Consider the following 21,090-nt stretch of genomic DNA (forward strand, 5'->3'; position numbering starts at 1 on the left):
CTAATCATATCACATCCTGACAAGGAAGGCAGTAGAAGATTTTAGTGGGATGCACAAAGGCTATCATATGACGTAGACCATAGTCTTGAAAGGTGGAACTTGGAAAAAATGTGACCTAGAAGATGATATCCATGGTTCTTATTTATAGACTTACCTGGCTATTGTAAAATGCTTGATTCAGGCTTCATTATAATTTATTATCAAGCCTCAAGCTTTAAAATAGTCAAATATCTTAACACTAATGGAAAAGTATCTTAACCTAAAGACTGCCATATGGTCAATCGTGGAGTCTTGAACTGCTTAAGAAAAGATTTAGAAATGAGCTACCACTATATGTCTGCATCTGTCACCTTTCATGGTATAAATTGTCCCTTAACACTTACAAATCATTTAAGGTACATAGAGATTGCACGGCTATATCAAGAACTAAGGCACCAGGACATTTTCTCCCACACAAACTATCAACAAGTCTGTATCCTCAGAAGACTTTAGATTCATTACAATGTTATTACTTTGTGGTCCTCAGAGGATGATGGGAAGAAATATGTTTTTGGCTTAAAAAAATAGGCACTCTAGGCAATGGATATGCCACTCTCCGTAACATAAATATTCATAAAGAATCTTCCTTACAATACACAGCATAAAATACCCTGTGCTTTAAAAGCTCTTGTTCTTTGGGGAGCCACCTGTGTGACAGCCCATTCTAATCTTTTTTCGCAGTGTTTGAATATTCTTTGCTCAATGAAATTTTAATTAAATTATTTGTGTCTTCCTACTGAGTTAATTTCTTGAAGACACAAATAACTGGAGACCACTCTAACCACAGATTCAATGGGCAGGAGAATTTAATTTTATAATTCATAAATAAGAAATTAAGAAACATTATTAACACATATATGCTATGTGGTTCTATATAAACATATGCATGTACTTTGCATGCATAAGAGGGTATAATACCTCTTGATGTGAGCATTATTATACCTGTATGAGAAATTTTAATTAAAAACATGGTATCATTTTTGATACAAATTAAGCCTTAGTAGGTTTAAATGCCTGACATCCATATACTATGAATGTAATTATTATAATCACAATTTGACAGAAGGATAATAATGCCGTTATTATGTTAAACTAATAAAAATATAAACTGTGATGATTAAACTCATTGTCAACTCGATGAGATCAGCTTGTGGATAAATTGTGAGAGACTGTCTAGGTTGAGTTAATTATTGTAGAAGGCAACCTCTCTGTAGATTTGTTCACTAGACTGCAATCTCCAATTGCATAAGAGGGCAGAAGTGAGCTGAGCAAAAGCATTCATTATTTTTTGCATTCCTACTCAATAAATATAAATATATCATGTGATTAACTGCTTCAAGTTCTTCCTTCTTTGATTTCTTTGTCATGTTGAATTGCATCCTCAAATTTGGAGCATAAGTAACCATTTTTCCTTAAATATATTTAGTAGGGATGTATTACCATAGGACAGTTAAGAATAAAACAAATAGCAGGCTTTGCTGCATTCCAAGAAATATTTTGGTGCACAGCACAAGCCACTTTGTTTTCACAAGTGTACAGTTAGGCTGGTGCACAGGTTATCTATGTTTAATAAATAAGAACAACCAGAGAATTTATTTACGATGAAAAATTTGAATCAGAGATATAAAAGTATTAAAAATGTCGCCCTCCATAATATGTGGATGTAGACAGCTTTAGTACGTACATTCTTAGTGAGTGATTTACTGGGGAAGGGACAGCTCATTATGAATGGCTCTACCCCAGTGCTGGTGGTCCTAGGTTCTAGAACAAAGCAGGTAGGGCAAACTATCAGGCCAGGAAGCAGTTCCTGCCTACTGGTTCCTATCCTGTTTGAATTTATATTCTGACTTCCTTCAATTATGAACTGAGATTTGAAAGTGTAAGCCAAATAAATGATTCTCTCTTTTTTTTTTCACCCCTCATAGGATTTCATCACAGAAATAAAAAAACCCTATTTGTAAGCATATGTAAGGATGGAGTACTACTTAGCTATTAAAAACAATAACCTCGTGAAATTTCTTGGCAAATGGATGAAACTAGAAGCAATCTTCCTGAGTCAGGTAAGCCATTCAGAAAAGAACAGTCATGGTATGCACTCACTAATAAGCAGATAGTAGCCCCAAATGCTCAGAATACCCATCAAACAATCCAAAGACATTATAAAACTATACTAAAATAAAATAAAATAAAACAGCCAGAATGTGGATGAACAAAACACTCATGGGAGGAAATAAAGGAATAAATGGAAGAGCAGGGATTAAAGAAAAGATCATCCAGAAACTGGAAACTCTCTCACCTGTAGATATGCCCCATATACATCCACCTAACCCAAGCACTGTTGCTGAGGCCAAGAAGTACTTACTGGCAGAAGCATGATATGGATGCCTCCTCAGAGGATCTGCTAGAGCCATACTGATACAGAGGAGGATGCTTGCAGCTAACCATGTGACTGAACATGCAGAACCAATGAAGGAGCTAGAGAAAGGACAGAAGGAGCTGAAAGGGTCTGCCACCCCTTGGGAAGAACAACATTATCAACCAACCAAACTCTCCAGATCCCCCAGGAACTAAAACACTAACCAATGAATACATATGGAGAGACCCATGGCCCCAGTTGCATATGCAGCAGAGGATGGCATTGTCTGGCATCAATGGGATGAGAGGCTTTTGGTCAAGTGAAGACATGTTTTCTCAGTTTAGGGGAATTCCAGTACACTGAAGAGAGATAGGATGGTTGGGAGAGGGAGCACCTTCATGGAGGCAAGGGGAGAGGAAAGGGGGATAACATTTGAAAAGTAAATACAGAGAATATCCAATAAAAAAAAGAGTCAAGCCTAAGATATTTTTACTGCTGTGTTTATTCCATGCTTTTATCAATGAGCAAACATATTAAATGTACTATAACAAAACTTAGATGAATAAAAATTTTAAACTTAAAATAAAAAAATTAATAAAACACACTAGAACACTAAAATTGTCAGAGCTCGTAAAAATTCAATACTATTAAGCTAAAAGATTCATTAAAGTAAATCCTTTTTTTGAAACATTAATTCAAGAAATAGAAAGATAAATATTTTCCAGGGGAAATAAATAATTTAATTAGAGAATAACTCATTTCATCAAGAATTCAACAAAGTCAACATTTTATAAATTCATTTCTAGTATTTAAAGAACAAAATATGTTTTATTAGAAGTTTACTTTGTGTTTATTATAAATAATCTTCTCAGTAGCAACTTCATATTTGAACCTAATATTACAGGTAGTTCATCAGGAATGAACACTCAACAAAACATCTTATTGTCAACTTGAAGTGTTTATTTCAACCCACACCTAAGGATTCCAACATCTAGGTGAGACACTAGGTAAAACACAGTTGTTAAAGGTAGAAAACCTCATCATGTCCTTTAACTCAGAAGCTACAGTTTTCTGGTTTGTTATTTTTGTTGTTGTTGTTTTTGCTACTGTTGTGGTTTTCAGGATCAACAATTTGAAGCAAGCGATTTTAATAAAACCTAAGATCATCTTTGCCCACCCTGCTACTCATAAACCAAGCTAAGAAAATTTGTTAGCTGGAGTAGGCTCCATACAAACAAGCAGTTTTAAGAAAAAGCTATTATTATAAGTTGGCATGGGCATCCCAGTCTTTGGTCCTAGAAGAGAGTTGAGTAGTTTTCCATGGGATTCTCCATTATAAGAAATCATATTCACCTTAAACCCAGAAGTAGCTTCAGGAAAAATGCAACATGAAGAAACCTCTGTTCTGTCACATAATAACTGTGTTTTCAAAAGTAAAAAAGTCTTTGGCCATACTTATAAAATTTCTTAATAGCCAGTGCCTGCACTGGGCCATCAGGATAAATGATGGTAGACTTCACAATCAATTCACTCACCTTAAGTACTTTTTTGGTGAAGAATTAGTCAAAAGTGTAGACTCCAGTAGTTAATTTAGCACCCATGTTTATATGTAAAATAGTAGTTTCTTATTTCAATCAATGTTTTAATATATAAAAGGTACAAAACACTAAGAAATTTAAAACTTTAATCAACAAGTAGACTAAGTAAACAAACATTTCTCACATAATAGAGTAAAAAATGATCAATATACAGAAAAAATGTTCAACATCACAAGTCATCGGAAATAAATCCACATTAAAGCTACATTGAGATTCCAACTATACAAAACTGGCAGTCATTAAAAACAACAAACACTCCCTTCTCTAACTGCCTTGCATCCCGCACCCAACCACCTTGAACAAACATGAGCCTCCTGAATCATAAATGTAAGCATCTACCCTCTACCAATCTTCTCTGCTCTCTGATACCTCAGGGCCATGCCAGACATTCCTGAACAGAGAGCCCAGGTGAACCTCCATTTTCCTCCCAACTATCTGCTTACTTTCATCAGACCAGGGGCTCCTAAACCATACAGATCTGCAAAGACAGAAGCATATAGTACAAGGATACCCATTATAAGTCTGCCAAAGCAGGACCATTGAAGCACAAGCCATTCTCAATAACTACCAAGAATATCCAGGTAACAAAACCATCCATATAGCTAAAAAGCCCTCTAAAGAATATGGTAACAACAAGAGCCATTATCAGGTCTCCTGCAGGTATAAAACAAAAACCTCCAAGTCTTTTAACAAATCTTGGCTCCAGTCTGGAGGGGAAGGGAGGAAGGCATGTTTTTTCTTAGAAAATTGCCTATACCATCTACCTGCTCCTTCTTTTACCAACCAGTCTGTCTAACTTCCTGTCTCACAATCGCTCCTCTCAGAGGTGACTTGTAACTATAAGGGTCCATGGTTTATTGAATAATGATACCCTGTATTCCAATAGTATGTAAAATTTAAGAGGGTTTTATTTTGTAGAAGTCTACTGTCTTCCAACATGGGGACTCTCAAGTGATCTTGGAGGCCCGATTTAAAGAACATTAGGTAGGGGTAAGTTGTGGGGCAATTTGGTAGTGAAGGGTACCCTGGTTCTCAGTGGAGGGAAATAGAAGCCCCTGGACCCTAAATGATGGAAGGAAGAGATCTGCTCTCCTGAATTCACAGCTGCTGGAAGCTCTCCTGTGCCCCCTCATCACCTAGCCAGTCCCCTGCTGGCTTGGCCTGCCTGGTGTCTCACTGCAGCACCTGAAAAAGAGACAGGCCAGCACCAACAGAGAAGTGGTTTCCCCCTCTGTGACCAGAAATCTCCATGTGGGTCCGCAGGCACACAGCTCCATGGTGGTGATCTCTATTCTTGGCTATATCTCTAGGGACATTTTAGACCCATTGTTCGGGAAGTCTGGAAACTGTTGTTGAGGAAGTCTTAGGGAGGGATGGAGGGGTGTGCTTCTGAGGCCTGGTCTTCTCTAGACTTGTGTAGTTCTTAGGCCTAGTCTCTTCAAATGTCAATTTGAAGCCTGTCATGGAGTCAGTCTGTTTCATAATCACTGTTAGATGTTGCTTTAGAGAGAAGAGGGCAACAGAAAATGAACTTGATGAAGACCCTTAAAATGTATTATTTCTGTCCACATGTGTCTGTATAATTAACTATAAAGAGCTACGAGTGCTTGGGAATTCCAGGACCTTCTAGAGTCAGATCCCTGCCTGTCATGTAGCTGCTGTGATAGTCAGTATGGAGGTTTCTAAAATATCAAATTAGAACTAATAAAAGACTTTGCTATAAAACCAAATTGTTCTGAATTGGAAGACAGTGACTCAATGAAACACACACACACACACACACACACACACACATATATTTGTGTGTATATATATATATATATATAAATGCAGGTCAATGTTTATCTCAGTCTATAATACATATATATGTATTTTATATATATAATATATAATATATAATGTATATATTCTATACATTATATAATGTATATATTCTATATACACATTATATAGTATATATAATGTATATATTCTATACATTAACCAGGACTACTTTATATACCAACTTGCCTAATTTCACTGCAAATCCATCCTAATCTTCCTCCTGGGCTAAATGTGCTAGATTACAGGTGTGATCTACCATACCAGGTATGAAGCAGTGTTTTCATATAGTAGTGTAAATTGAAAATGATAAAATGTTAATTACAGAAAAAAAATTTCTGAAACACTAAAATGAAAGAAAAACAACAGTATAGAAATAAACCAGGAAAATATTATTAATAAGTAATCACTATAGTACTTTATATCACATCCATGAAATGATTTTAACATTAGTTTCTTCTTTGGAATAGAGAGTAACTTCTAAACTTCCATATATAAAATAATTTTGGGATGTACACATATAGAAGTATGCTTTTAAAATACAACAGAATAGGTTTGCTGAGAAATACCAAGTTGAGAAATTCAAACAGTTGTTATATTTGAGGCTAAAATTTATATGATTTGCTGTATCCCATAAAAGTATGACATTGTTGACTCTTTGTGTGACACATGCTGCTTGGCATACTTCCTCTATGGTACTAATCTTTTGGAGAGGCAGATTCTTGCCACAAAATTTATATAAAAGCTATGAAGATACTAAATCTTTTCGATCATAAAGTTTTTTAAAGACGATCTATGCAGTGTTGTGTTTCATAGAGAGAGCATCAAAATATTCCTTGATACACTGCAACTAAATTCTGAAGATAGTACACACTTAAATATTTGAAAGGAAATTTTCACTACTAAGTCATTGAAGTTTTATATCTAATATTTCAGTCAGTTAATATTTACATTTTTCATATTAACTGGATTTTATTTAATATGTATCTCCTTCACTTATTTTCATTACATTCTTAAAATAAATTGAAAATCAAGTGTAAACTTTATCTATAAATATTACTGTATATTCATTCTCCTCATATTTTTTATGTTTAAATAATCTTTGATTTCTTCATGTGTAAAGGGGAAAAATCTATCAATTCACTTTTTTCACAGACTAATTTATAATAATAAGAAAAAAAAAACAGAAGAGAAATGACCTAACAATATTTTTTTCTTCTACAAAAAGAAAATAAAAATAAAAGGCAAGCTAGTCCAAGTGCCCATGACAACTTAAGTAGCCCCTACCTATTGTGGGTTCTTTATATTAGTGATTGTCTGCAACTGAAAATCAATTATCCTACTAAAAATGTAGAGTTATACTTAGAACAGAAAATATTTAAGCAAGCAAATACTTAAACAGTCTGGGAAAACATATGTTGAATGTTTTCTTTTAATCTCTTCAATGGAGAGCATGCATCCTCCCCCACGGGAAAAAGAAGATTCACGTTGAATTAGACAATGTTCTAATTAGTTACTGTCCAAAGAGACACAGGCAACCTCACTCTAAGAATAAATTATGGCTGTTTAACTGAATTATGAACTTGAAGAAATAGCTATCTTAATATAGCAAAGAGCTTAACTGAATGGAAAGTGTTTAGTCAGTTTCAAAATGTCAGCCGTGCTCTTTGCTTAAACGAAGGTAAATATGAAGCTAAAATATTTGTGCAAAGTTTTACGTTACGTTTTAAAGAGGAGACAATTAAAATCATCTGAGCATGCAACGAAGTTTTAGAAGAATAAAGCTGCCATTGTACCTGGCTTAGTTACACTCCGTGCCACAGTTATGGTTATACTTTCATTTGTAGATGAAAATAAATAGCTCTACCCTCTTTTAATCTACAAAAGGTTAATATGGAAGATGTTTTCCCTCTGGAATATGAGAGATGCCTCCATAGTGGGAGTTGAGTATATTTAGCTCTGGTTAGCTGGGGCTGAATATTTGACTGTGATTAACAAGATAACAGAAACAACAAAGTAAAACTTTTGCTCTGCAGGGATAATCAATGATGGGCAGCTGAAGCTAACTCATCAAGTGTGATTAGAAAGAGACCAGCAGCAGCATCTTGAAACTGCTGGGAAGCATTTTCTCAGTTAGCATAAAAAGCTGTATTGACAAAACAGGTGCAGGCAGCCCAACTTGGTGGTTTTAAGAGGTACCCACATGAAAAGGGGTGGATGATAGTAAATGGAAAGAGACAAATATTTGTAACCAGAGTATGCTGATATTATATTTGTACATGGTAGAAAAGGTGATTATATTTAGAGTTGTTAAACCTCAGAGATCGTAGTTCCTCTCTAAGCCTGTTGCGTACACCATGAACAATGACTGTGTCTACTCCTGGTTATGGACAACCAATTTCTGATGAACATATTCTGATTTTGTGATTCACTGAGAGCAACTGACTATGACAGTACTAGCACTGCCTACAAGAGACAATATCTTCATTCTTTGTTCTTTCTAGCTGGCTAAGATAACTGCTATGCAAATGTCAGAAGAACCAGAGATTCACACTGTTTGAAGATACTCAGGGCAGCCAGATGGAGTGGGTAAATGACAGAATCAGAAATCTGAGCAGTCTCCTGCTACTCTGGTTACAAAAGTTTAAACACTAAAGATTCAAGCAAAATAATATTGTTGTGGATCAATTTGATTAAGTCTTTCAGTAACATTATTCAATATTGCTGACAGTACACTGAGATGAAAGCCTTCAGATGGCAATTATTTACATGAGTCTAGTCAACAAGTCTGAAGTAAGGATGATACTGATAAATTAATTTTACCACTATGTTTTGAAGTGATTTGTTATAGCATAAAGTCATCTGCATCCAAATAATACATAAATTTATGTGTTGAAATTTAATCCTCAAGATGGTAAATGCAGAAAGGGGCAATAAAAGGGGAGGTTGCCAAGACCAAAGCAATCCATCTTCAAGTTAGCAGAAGATAGAAAATGGCAATAAATTAAGAAGCCAAAGTTTGATGACACATGGTTGCAGTCACTGTAGAGGTACACTTCAACTGAATTTGATTCCTTTATATTACACAGTATTAACTGTGCCTTTAGAATACAGCCAAAAGTAATTGCTATCCTAAAAAATAATGACAGAAGCATTATATGATATGTTTGATATGAATAAACCATTATTATTTAGAAAGGACAACCTATGTTGAGTTGTTGGTGACAGAATCAGAGAGATCTCTAAATGAGAGTCCTACCTCCCATTTTATTGGACTATAGTAAATACGCAGGGATGATGGAATATTAAGGGATTACCTGCAGCTATACGCACCTTTATTGTTGAAGCCACTTGGAGAGCCTAGTCTGAGGTTGCATCAGTCTAAGAGGAAAGAAGAGAAAGGTCTCCTGGGCTACTGTTTCTCCCTGGATTCCACTTTTCTTAATGGAAGAACATTATGAAAGCCTTATTTAAAGATAATTGATCAGGGCCTGCCTCCAAGATCAGGACAAACATTGAATAAAGTGCAGTGATGTGTGCTGATGGGAAAGCAGGCTTTCAAAAGCAAAAAGAGGAGAGCCCATTCAGTGTAATACAGTATAAAAATGTATGTCAATAAACAAAATCAGGGGGAGCAATGATTTTCAAGAATAGTAATTTATGCTGGCTTCATATTTATTCTAATTTACTTTCAACACTTCATAGTTGATGTCTACTTTATCAAATTAATGAGTTTATGCAGGGTGTTCCTAACTTCTCAGGTCAAATGATCCTCCTGCTTAGGCTTTGAAAGTAGCCAGAAGCCCAGATGAGACACTGCTTTTAAATAACTGGCTTCAAACAGCCAAAGGAATTTTATGAAATTTCTTTGATGCGTTCATACGGCTGGGAGTTACGGTAACTGTCAGTCAAGCATAAATGCCCTTTATAGTTACCATTTAATTCATATTTGATGTGGTTTCTGTCTTTCATTCTCTTGTTTTTTCTTTCTTTCTTTCTTTTCTTTTATTAGGAGAGACTTGGAGTGGCAGTCTAAAGATCTGTGTTTGTGTGTGCATAACAAGAAGTTTCTGAAATGAAATTGATAGTGAGAACTGGAACCGAACTGAAACCCTTTTCTGCAGAAGGGGCGCTACCCTGATTATGCCTGAGTGCTTGTGTATGTACTCTTTCAAAGATCACAAGAGATTGTCTATGAAAAAAACAACGGTAAGTAATATTAATAAGAAGTAAACATATATGTTTATGTTACCTTTTAACTTTGACTTAATTTAATATCTTTAAGAGTTTATTTAAGGAATGGATAAAAAAGCATAGGGAATTGGTCATACTAAAAACAACTGTTTTGTGAAAAAAAAGTTTGTTATGAAAGGGACACTAAAATAGAGAGTTGAATACTTTGCCTCAGAAATAAATGTGAGTATTCCATAACCCTGCATTTTCTAAAATGAGAAAATATTCTGATTCTAATTATAATCAATTTCAAAATTAATGTTCATTTTCTGCTTTATGCTGTTTATTATGTGTGAATTTCCCAGTGATTGTTATATTAAAATATGTTCTATGATAATAACTCCCCTTTTAATGTTTTTGTAAACCACCCAAATAATGAAGTCAAAGATTTATTACCTATAGCAGTGAGAAATAAATTCTTGATTTTTTTCTACTGAAAAAAAAATCTGTACATGTACCTCTCTTCTTTAAATAAAGTTGTAAGAAAAAAAATTCTTAAGAGTACAAGAAGGAAAGCAAGGAAGAATTTCCTATTTTGATTTTTTTAAATTATTAACAATTTTATACATTAATGATTCAAATGTTCTTATTTCTGATCTCCCCACAGCAAACCCCCAACTCTATCCCCTCCCCTTCTTGCATCTAAGACTATGGTCCCCCAACTACGCACCTACTTCTGCCTCACCCCTCTAACATCCCCCTAGGTATGCTGGGGCAACAAGCCTCCACAGGACCAAGCCCCTTCCCTCCCATTGATGACAGATTAGACTATCCTCTGCTACATATGTAGCTGGAGCCATGAACCTACCCATATTTGTTCTTGGTTAATGGGTTAGTCTCTGGAAGTATTTTTAAATTAAAAATTTCGATTATCATTTGGGGGAGCATCGTGTTTATGGTCAAGATGTGTTGTGGATTATCTGGGGCTTTTTGTATTTTAATGTCAACTGTGCCTCCTCAAGAGGGGCTGCCTCACCCGAGTCCAGTACGCAGGTGATCTCATTGAAAGTCTGGAGCAAATGATTGGGCAGTGGAAGGGAACGATGGGACTGGAGGTCTTGGAGCAGGAAGAGAAGGAAGATGCTGCAGAACCATATGGCCTGGAAAAACTGCAAGTAGCAAGGAGTCTCACAGCTGGGGATAAGCTAGCATAGGGATATATCTACCCAATCTAGGTGTATAGATATACGTAACAACTAGGTTGTATTTTTATAGGATGTATTTATATTTCAAATGTTATCCCCTTTACTGGGTTCCTCTCTGGAACCTCCTCTCCCATTCTATCTCACCCTGCTTTCTATGAGGATGCTCCTCCTCCCACCCACCGACTCCCACCTCAGCACCCTGGCATTTCCCTGCACTGGGGAATTTAGCCTTCACAAAACCAAGGGCTTCTCTAACCACTGATGCCTGAAAAGGCCATCCTCTGCTATATATGCAGCTGGAGCCATGGGCCGTTCCATGTGTTTGCTTTAGTTTGTGATTTAGTCCCTGAGAGCTCTGGGGGACTGGTTGGTTGATATCGTTCTTCCTATGAGGTTAAGAGCCCCTTCAGCTCCTTCAGTCCCTTTTCTAACTCCTCATTTGGGGACCCCATGCTAAATCCAGTGATTGAATGCAAGCACCTGCATCTGTACTTGGCAGACTCTGACAGTGTTTTTTTTTTTTTTTATACAGACGTTTTGGAAAAAGAAATTACTACAATGATGATGTATTAGCGCAACAACAAAAACTGACTACGCTCCCAGCTACTGGGAAATGAACTGAGGAAACCAAGCTTGTGTGTATGTGACTTTACATACTGATCCATTCGACATTCTGAAAGTAAACGTTTCTTATTTTTTTCATAACTCAAAAATATAAGTAAGAAGCAATGAAAAAATCCAACAGCATATGACAGATTAAGTATATTATTATAAGTTCTGTAATGGAATGGGAATTAAAAGAGCTGAAAGATTTTAAATAATTTAATACATTATTAATCAAAGATTAGGTGTATGATTTTATCTAAAAATGTATTAATTACCTAAACAAAGAGTCTTACTAATTAAAATTCAGAGGTAAAAAAAAATACTTTAGAAGCCTAAAATAAAATGTGGTATTATTACTCTTTCCAAAGAGATGCTCACTTACCGTTCTGAATTTTCTCAAAAGTCATTTATTTTTGACTACTGCAAGCCACATTTCAAAAGTGCTATAAGCACAGTATGTCCAGCAATGCTAGTATGTTTTTTATTTAACCAAACACATATTATTGTTAGCTTTTCAAATATTAAATATTTACCTTTATACTTCACATGAATGTATATGGGGATATATCGAGAAGATAGATTTAAAGAAATTTAAATTATTATACTTCTGTATTTCAGAGTTTCATTATCAGTTGAAAGGAGTTTGGAAATATTAAGCATAGTCAAATTTTTATAAGGACTATGCCTTATTTGTGTAGAGTTTATTTTAGAGATTTGAGAAAATGCTAGCTTGTATTTTCTGTTGAATATGCATTGCTTCTCTTCAGATAATAGTTCTTTAGCAAACATACATAAATCACAGTGAGTAGAATTTCTCAAACCATTACTTTTCTGTGCTGACTCGGGGTTGCTTAATTCTAGAAAACTGCTGCACCTCAAATTTGACTTGATTTCTTTTGATTGTCTAATCAATGTCATTCCATTTTGATATTTCTTTCTATTTTATTAGACCACATTTTCTTTCTGCACTCTTATGATATAAATATCACCACAATGTTTTTTGTTACAAATATATGACACTATTTTAGATAAGATGTGTGATCCAATATATATTCATCAGCTAAATATTAATTAACCTATTGAACATCATTTAAATGAAGTTTTGTGGTAGAAAATATTAAAAAGAAGAAAACATTTATAAATGTAATTTTCTTAGATAAAATTAATAGATATGCATGTTATAATGGAACACCATTACCAGAACAATTTGATGAGAAAATGGTTCATTCAGATTCCATTTCTAAATCACAATTCACCATCCAGGAAGTCAGGACAGAAACTCAAGCAGGGTACAGGCCGGGTGGCACCAGCTGGAGCAGAGGCCATGGGGGAGTGCTCCTTACTGGCTTACTTTTCATGTCTTTCTAAGCTTTTTTCTCTTTCTTTTCTTTTCTTTTTTTTTCTTGGATATTCTATATATTTACATTTCAAATGTTAGTCTGCATTCTTATAAAATTAAGGACCATGAGCCTTGGGACTGCACCACTCATAATAGGATGGGCCATTCCCCATCAATCAGTAATTAAGAAAATAACCTGCAGGCTTGCACACATGCCAGTCTTATGGTGGCATTTTCTCAGTTGAGGCTCCCTCCTTTCTTAGACTTTAGCTTGTGTGTCAAGTTGTCATGAAACTAGGTAGTGTAAACAATATACAGAAAATAATGGAAACATTTCCTGTATTTATGATGTTGAAATTAAACGATCCAATAAGAATACTCCTAAAACAAAGAATAAAAATTATGAACCGCAGCTTTGACAGCTTCTAAATAGGATTCTATTTGGTGTGTAAAGGAGGTTTAGGAATCTCAAAGTCTACTGATAGTAAAGTTGTCAGATAGAAAAATGAAGTTCATAGTGCTCAGAGTTTTTATTTCCTCATTTGCCTTCCCAATACAAAAATAGCAAGTTAATAATAAAAATGATAAAACTACAAAATGTAAAGTGAGTGTATTTTTTTTTAACACTGACAAGGTAGAGGCAAAGGAATATGAGTTTGAATTCAGCTAGAGAAATGTAAGAAGTTCCTGGAAACCTTAGGCTTTTTTATCAGGCAAGACCTAAACAATCTGAACAACAGTAACAATCACAATCATATTAATTATAAGACAGAATTTAGGCCTAGAACTGAACTTATGTATGATACATAATCTAATTTAATGCATGAATTATTAATCAGCAAAATTTTTAGATATATATTTTAGCATTCTATTATTGTAATATTTTAATACTTAATTTAATTTAAATAAAATTTATATTTTTATATTGTTTATTTTTATAAAATTTTTCACAGTTGTATATGTTTGATACATATAATCTATGCCATTGTTATAATGATTAACAAACCTTATACATGTATCATTCATTAGGCGATCTCATTAAAAAGATTATTTTCATGCTTTGGAACATATTATACTTTTTTGTTTGTTTATTTATTTACAACATCAGAACATACATTGAAGAAATGACAATATCCTCAATTAATGGCACTGAGAATAACTAATTATATGAAACTAAATCAACCATCTACATTTTTTAATGGAGAAATGCTTTACACAATAACATCCATTAAAGTGATTTTAAAATATTTTCCAGAAAGCAGACATTGTCTCTATAACATGAATAGGAAATCATCCCTATGACATGCAATGACTTTGGGAGTGTTTGGTCTCCATGTCACAGTAATTCTGTTCTCTATTTAGGCATGCAAACCACAGGTGCTTACTTCGAAGCTTCTGTGAAATGCATATTTTACTGTCTCACTCTAATCTTCATTTCTGTGGGAATTTCTATTCATTAAATAAACCAGTCAGTTTATTGTGTCAATGGTATTTCCTTAGGTGTTAAGAAATAAGACTGAAAGGCTGGAGATATTGTTCAGTGACTTAAGGTTCTTACAAAGGATTCCAGTTTGGCTCCCAACACCCATATCAGGTGGTGCCTAACCAGACCCTCTTCTGGTCTCACTGGGCATTTGTACACATAAGGTGTTCAGTCACCAAGACACATGCATCCCCACATAAATGAAAATAAAACAATTCTTTTAAAAACTAAAGATATATGCTAGAAAATTAAATAAATTACATAATTTCTTTCATTATATACCAAATATGTTATATCAAATTAAAACATACACACAGACATCCTCTGTATTGTTTAATGCCCTTTATATAGATTTCTCAGATTTATGGGACCAGAGGAGTATAAAGATTTTCATCTTCAAAAGTGCAGTAAAAACAAGCCTTTTTGACTGATAAACAAACATTAAAAAGGTGAGGAATCACCCAGTTAACTTAACTCATGAAAACATATACAATCAGATTAGTGGTACAATGTTTTAGATGTTTTGTTCTGGCTGCATTTTTTATTTACTAGATATATGTTTTAAATCATAGATGCATGTAGTTTTCACAAGTTGTAACATTAATCAATATTTTTTTTTTTTGCAGATTCAGTTTTCTCTAATGGGAATAATTGAACACTAAGCTACTCACTACCCTGCCTGTGCCTCCAGAAGTGAGATAAAGTGTGTAACCGTAAGTCATCTTTTCTTCTGAGGATAGTCATAGTGCAGAGTGTTTCCCAACTTATCACATGCATGAGACCACATTTATTTCAATAGAAAATCTTCTGTACTTCAAAACCCTGCCAGGCTACTGAACTCATGAGAGTCAAATCCAAGAGAGGCTTAGTGTGTGAAGATTCCTCCAGGATCATCAGCACGTAGTGAGTGGTTGTGTGATCGCAGGCGTGCATGTAGTGCATGGGTGGATTTTGAAAAGACTTTCCTAAATTCTATGTTTCTGAGAAAGAACTCACAAGGAGTGAATGAAATACAGAAGGCTGGCATGTACCCAAGGAAATCTCTTATGTATGAATTTTCTTAGACTACAAAGTCTGTGCCATTAATATTTTCTACCTTCCAGGTTGTGAGTCAGAATGAATGAGGAAGAAGAATGATTTTACTTTATATTGTTATTTGTTCAAGTAGATTCATACTGTTTTGATTTTAGAAAGAACACTAGCCCAATTTTAAATGTAGGGTACTTACATGCTAAGAAATAGGACCAAATTATACTAATTCAACAAAATGGTATCCAAATATAGGCCCAGGTAAATTTGAAACATACTTATCGGTAACTGGAATGATGGTAATAATGGAATAAATCATGACCATTATCCAGTAAACTAGTTGTCTCCAATGAAAGATACTAAATAAAAGAAGACACAGGTAATGCACTTATACTGAACTTTCAAAAAACTGTTTTTTTTTAAATCAGAACAAAAAGAATCTGATGCCATAAGACACATGATTAAACTAAGAGAAAATCTCCAGTATTCCTACATTTCAGGCTGCTTGAAATAACATCTTAAAACTACTGTTCAGAGACAAACTAATAATGAAATTTTATTTCATACAATTTTGACTATTAAAAATCAAAACTTGAAGCTGTCTTAATTACTGTTAACATACGTAAAAGAATTTCAGTATCATTTTTCCTATTTATTAAAAGACCAAAGTTGAATAGAATATGAGAGTTTTAAGTCTGTAATACCTTGTGTAACTCTCCCTTCGACCCATTGTCTATGTATTGCGTGTACAGAGAAGTGCACCTTGATTTTAGATTGGAGTCTAGTTTTGCCTCTTTTATATATCATTTGGTGATTAAAAAATAAATAAAAGAAACTTATCTTTATATATATAAAAAAAACGGTGCAAGTAAGTTGCTCATTTGAGAACCATGCAGTTGGTTATTTTTCACTGAGAATTGCACCCCAAGAGGAATAAATTAACAAAAGGGAGTAATCATTGTTATCTATAAAGGAAAACTAGTAAATGTAAGAGAAAATGCTACATATATATCTAATAAAATATATTCTATGCCATCCTTTGTCTGCCTCTCCTTCTGGGGTGGCCATGACCTGTTGCTCACTGGGCTGGACTGGAGAGTGTGGGTTAAGAACACAGAAAATTGGATAGCTTTGGAAAACTTGTATAGTTTAATAGAGGGGAGTAAAAAGTATTTGTGCCTCTGGGCAGGTAGTCAGGGTCTCTGGGGCAAGGTTTGTGTGTTCATGTGCAATTTTCCAGAAAAAAGGATAGAGAAGACATTTCTTCTGCATACTCAGGATCTGTAGGGTGGGATGGGCTGGGGTGGGGAACCTTAGAAGGTCCAACAAGTAGTGAAGTTTGATAACTATCAGGCAAGTAAATTCTTACTAGGGCTAATGATGGGAAAGCCCACTTTCTGAGGCTAGTTAGGGGGGAGAAGATGTAGTCAACAGCTGCCTTCCTGTCTTTGAGGTTTCCCTGGTTGAAACAATGTCAATCTTTCCTCTGTGGGTTGCACTTATGCTGTTTGAATTATGATGTTAATTCTTCTACAAGTAGCAAAGGGTTTCATAGCTCTGGAATACGTTTATATAATGATAGATATACACAATCTTCACACATTACATAAATATATTGTCTATTTTCATATGGGCTTATTGGGTTTGGAAATTACTGCTACACATTGTAGTCTCACAATTATACATGATATGAAATAAAACACACAAAATAGAACTCAGCTGTCAAAATCGATATGTTACTTTACATATCTCATCTTAGAAATGATAGAGGAACAGTCACATATCAGATAAATGAGAATATAATCACATAATTATATGATTCTGATTAAATAATGAAGTAAGCATTTTTTATTTGTAGGGGGATACGCTGAAGTATTTATTTTTATCTTAAAATATAACATATATTGTCTATGTGCTAGAGCCCATGGCTTCTATAGTGTAGAGCAAAGGAATGAGAGAAATCTCTCAACAGCCACAGGAAGCTGCATTGTGGATACTGAGTTTCAGAATGGTCTCCAGATATGTTGTCCCCATTATCTCCAGGCAGTCTTGCTTGCAGCTCACAGCTCAAGCATTTGTAAGGTTTATTTGTTGCAGATTGTATTAGTAAAGCATTTTGCAGTCAATAGATGAATATATACTCACTTTCTTTTTCTCCCTCCAATGGAATTGAGCTACATTTAGTAAAGCTTTTCTTTCAGTCCAGGAAACACAGCTAAGCAATGTTTGTCTTTCCCATTTAACACCCTAACCTAGATACCTGAAATTTATAAGCTTCTAATTCAAAGTCATTTTCAGTACTGACTGTGCACAACAAATGAAAATCTTCACATAGTGAGAAAATTTGCTTCATTCAACTCTGAATGAAAATATTTTGTAAGCTGGCATTCATGCTATTTGTGTGTGTGAGGTGCATTTGAAACCAACAAGAGTCTGGGTTTTGTTTCTTTTTATGGGATAGATGTCCAGGTAGGGCAGTCTCTGGATGCCCTTTCCTTGAGTCTCTGCTCTATACTTTGCCTGCATAGTTTCTTTAGACAGGAGCAATTCTGGGTTAAAATTTTGGAGATGAGTGTGTTGTCACATTCCCCAAACAGGGGCCTTCCTAACCTCTAAATATGGTCTCTACAGGTTCTCCCTCCCCTTTGTTGGGCCTTTCAGCTAATCTCATCCCAGAGCCTCTTGCTTTCCTAGCATCTGGGAACTTCTGGTTGCTACTCCTAGTTCCCCATCCCCCATTGCTATATACTCTGTTCCATTTCACGACCCTCTTTATATCATTCCAGTCTTTCCCATGCCTGATCCTGCCCTTTTCCCCTCCCCCTGCTCTCTTCTACCCAAGTCCCTCCCACCTTCTGCCTCTGTGAGTATTTTGTTCCCTAACTGAGCCATTTTACTAAGCATCCTGTGATGCAGTTTTACAAACAGTGCTTTTGAGAATTTCACAATCCATTTCTCCACTTTATATTTGAGCTCCTTATACATATTTCTTTAAAGTGGTACATTTTGTCCACTACTTATTTTTTAACAGCTTATTTTATGGGAATCAGTAGTGATGGCCATTGACATTCACAGCACATTATCAGAAATCATTAGAAAAAAATCTTTTGTGTCCCTTGTGGCCTTCCTATTGTTCTTCAGGTGTCCTTAGCCATGATTTTATCCACAGAAAATTCATTTTGCTTTAGTGTTCATGTGACATACTAAACATAAATATGATAGTATAGATTTCAAGTCTTAAATTTGTCATTGAGTGTTGCATTTTCGAAGATGAGTGAATATTACCCCAATTTGCTCAGTTTTGATTTCTCTGTGAAGTATAATTTTTAGAACCACAAGCATTATATTTTATTCTTGTAGGCAAGTGTACTCGGCTAATATTTTCTATGATGGATAGTGCAAGGATGATAAATTTCTCTATAAAAAGGAGACAAATGAAATGACTGTGTTGCAAATGAAATAAAGACTTTTCAAACCACTGACACAAGATCTTTCTCCGTGTCTCTCTGTCTCTGTCTCTTCATCTCTCTGTCTCTTCATCTCTCTGTTTCTTCATATCTCTGTCTCTCTCTGTCACTCTCTGTCTCTGTCTCTGTCTCTCTCTGTCTCTCTCTGTCTCTGTCTCGCTGTCTCTCCCTCCCTCCCTCTCTCTCTCTCTCTCTCTCTCTCTCTCTCTCTCTCTCTCACTTTCTGTCTCTTTCATTCTCTTTGATAAAAAGGATTTCTTTCCAGACTGAATTATATTTACTTCTTCTGGAAAAGTATACTGTGAATGTTAATTTCATACCCTTAATTTTGAATCTGACCAGATGACCAGTTCAAATACTCCCATTTCTGCAAATGTCTTGCTTGACATGGAATATAACTTCTATATATATGTTTAAATGTAAAAAGGAAAATTATTTTTTCTGACTACATAATAGGAAAGAAGGGCTGTTTTATAATAGCCTTTCTCTTAGATAATAGATATTTCAATATGTTTATGCATGGTGAGAATAATTCTGACCTTTATGTGAAAATTTCAGTTTCTCAAGGTCTATTTTACTGCCACATCCACAGTTATACAGGTATATAGTTGCTGCATTCAGACTAAAAAACAAGCTCTTTAATTCTTTAGCTTGTTGGACCTGAATGTCATGCTAACATATATAACATGTTAAAGCTTTAAGGGTAAAGCGTTATTTTTATGATGCTTTATGCCAAAATACCCGATCATTAATAACTATGTATAAATGTTATGAATACACGTTTCTGTATGTAATACTAACTTTTATGTAGATACCACAAAAATGAAAAGAATATGCTCAAGAGACACTGACAACATCACCTTCACTGTGGTATTATTCAGAAAATCCAATCTTTGAAAACAACTAAATGCTTATTAACCATAAAATTTTTATAGACAAGTGAGGTAAATAGAAAAAATAATAATTTTTCCTAAATATAATAAAGTCATTTTTCCTTACCACTTTATTAAAAAAAAGAGGGATACATTTACAAATTTTTAAAGGCATTTTGGCATAAAATTATAGGAATAATTTTGTCAATACTTAATTTTTTTAGAGGTTTGATAGCATGCATAGAAATCCTCACTAGGTACCATAAGCATGAATTCATTATTACAAAAATAATGGAAAATTACCACCAAGTGAGGTCTACTTTATTAGTTATATCAGGGCAAGACTCACATGATCTACCAGATGTGTGGAATCCCAAATATTTGATCTAGCAGATGAGAGCAGGATACTTTGTTCTGTTCTCAGAAGCTGAGAGGTGGATGGGATAAAAGGATGGTAAAGAGTCATCAATGGGTTGGTGTTATCACTAAGTAGAAGTAAGCAAATATACTGTACCTTACAATGTATTAAAGGGGTATTGGATATTTTCACAACAAAGGATTATTATTATATGTTTTAAAATGATGCATACATGACACTATAGGCATATACATAAAAATAAAACATACCATACTGATATGTACAATTTGCAATAATTTTATTGAGAAAGAAATAAAAAATTGTAGGCATTTTTCTATATTATACAAATGTATAAATAATTATCAAATAATGACTCATATGTAACCATCATATTTTTTAAGATACAATGAATCTGTAGTTACACAGACAAGTAGTAACTCCTGGTAACAATTCTTTACACTCTAGCTACATTTGCTTAATCAGACTTATTACAATTTTCGATACACGTATCTGGTTCCTTTCTATCATTATTGTCAGAGTCAAACTGTAGCTGCACAGTAAGCTATTCTTTAAAGACTTAGCTTTCCTTGGGGGGGGGGGTCTCAGAACAATCCTCTGGCTGTTCACCCAGCCTCCATAAACTGGCATTCTCCTGTAGCAATCTTTACTTTCCACTGTAATTAGTTGTAATTTTCACCATTCTTCACATATTCAGCCTCCCAGTAATGACCTCTACTGGAAACT

This window comes from Micromys minutus (assembly GCF_963924665.1).
Source record: "Micromys minutus genome assembly, chromosome: 20".
Lineage (NCBI taxonomy): Eukaryota > Metazoa > Chordata > Mammalia > Rodentia > Muridae > Micromys > Micromys minutus.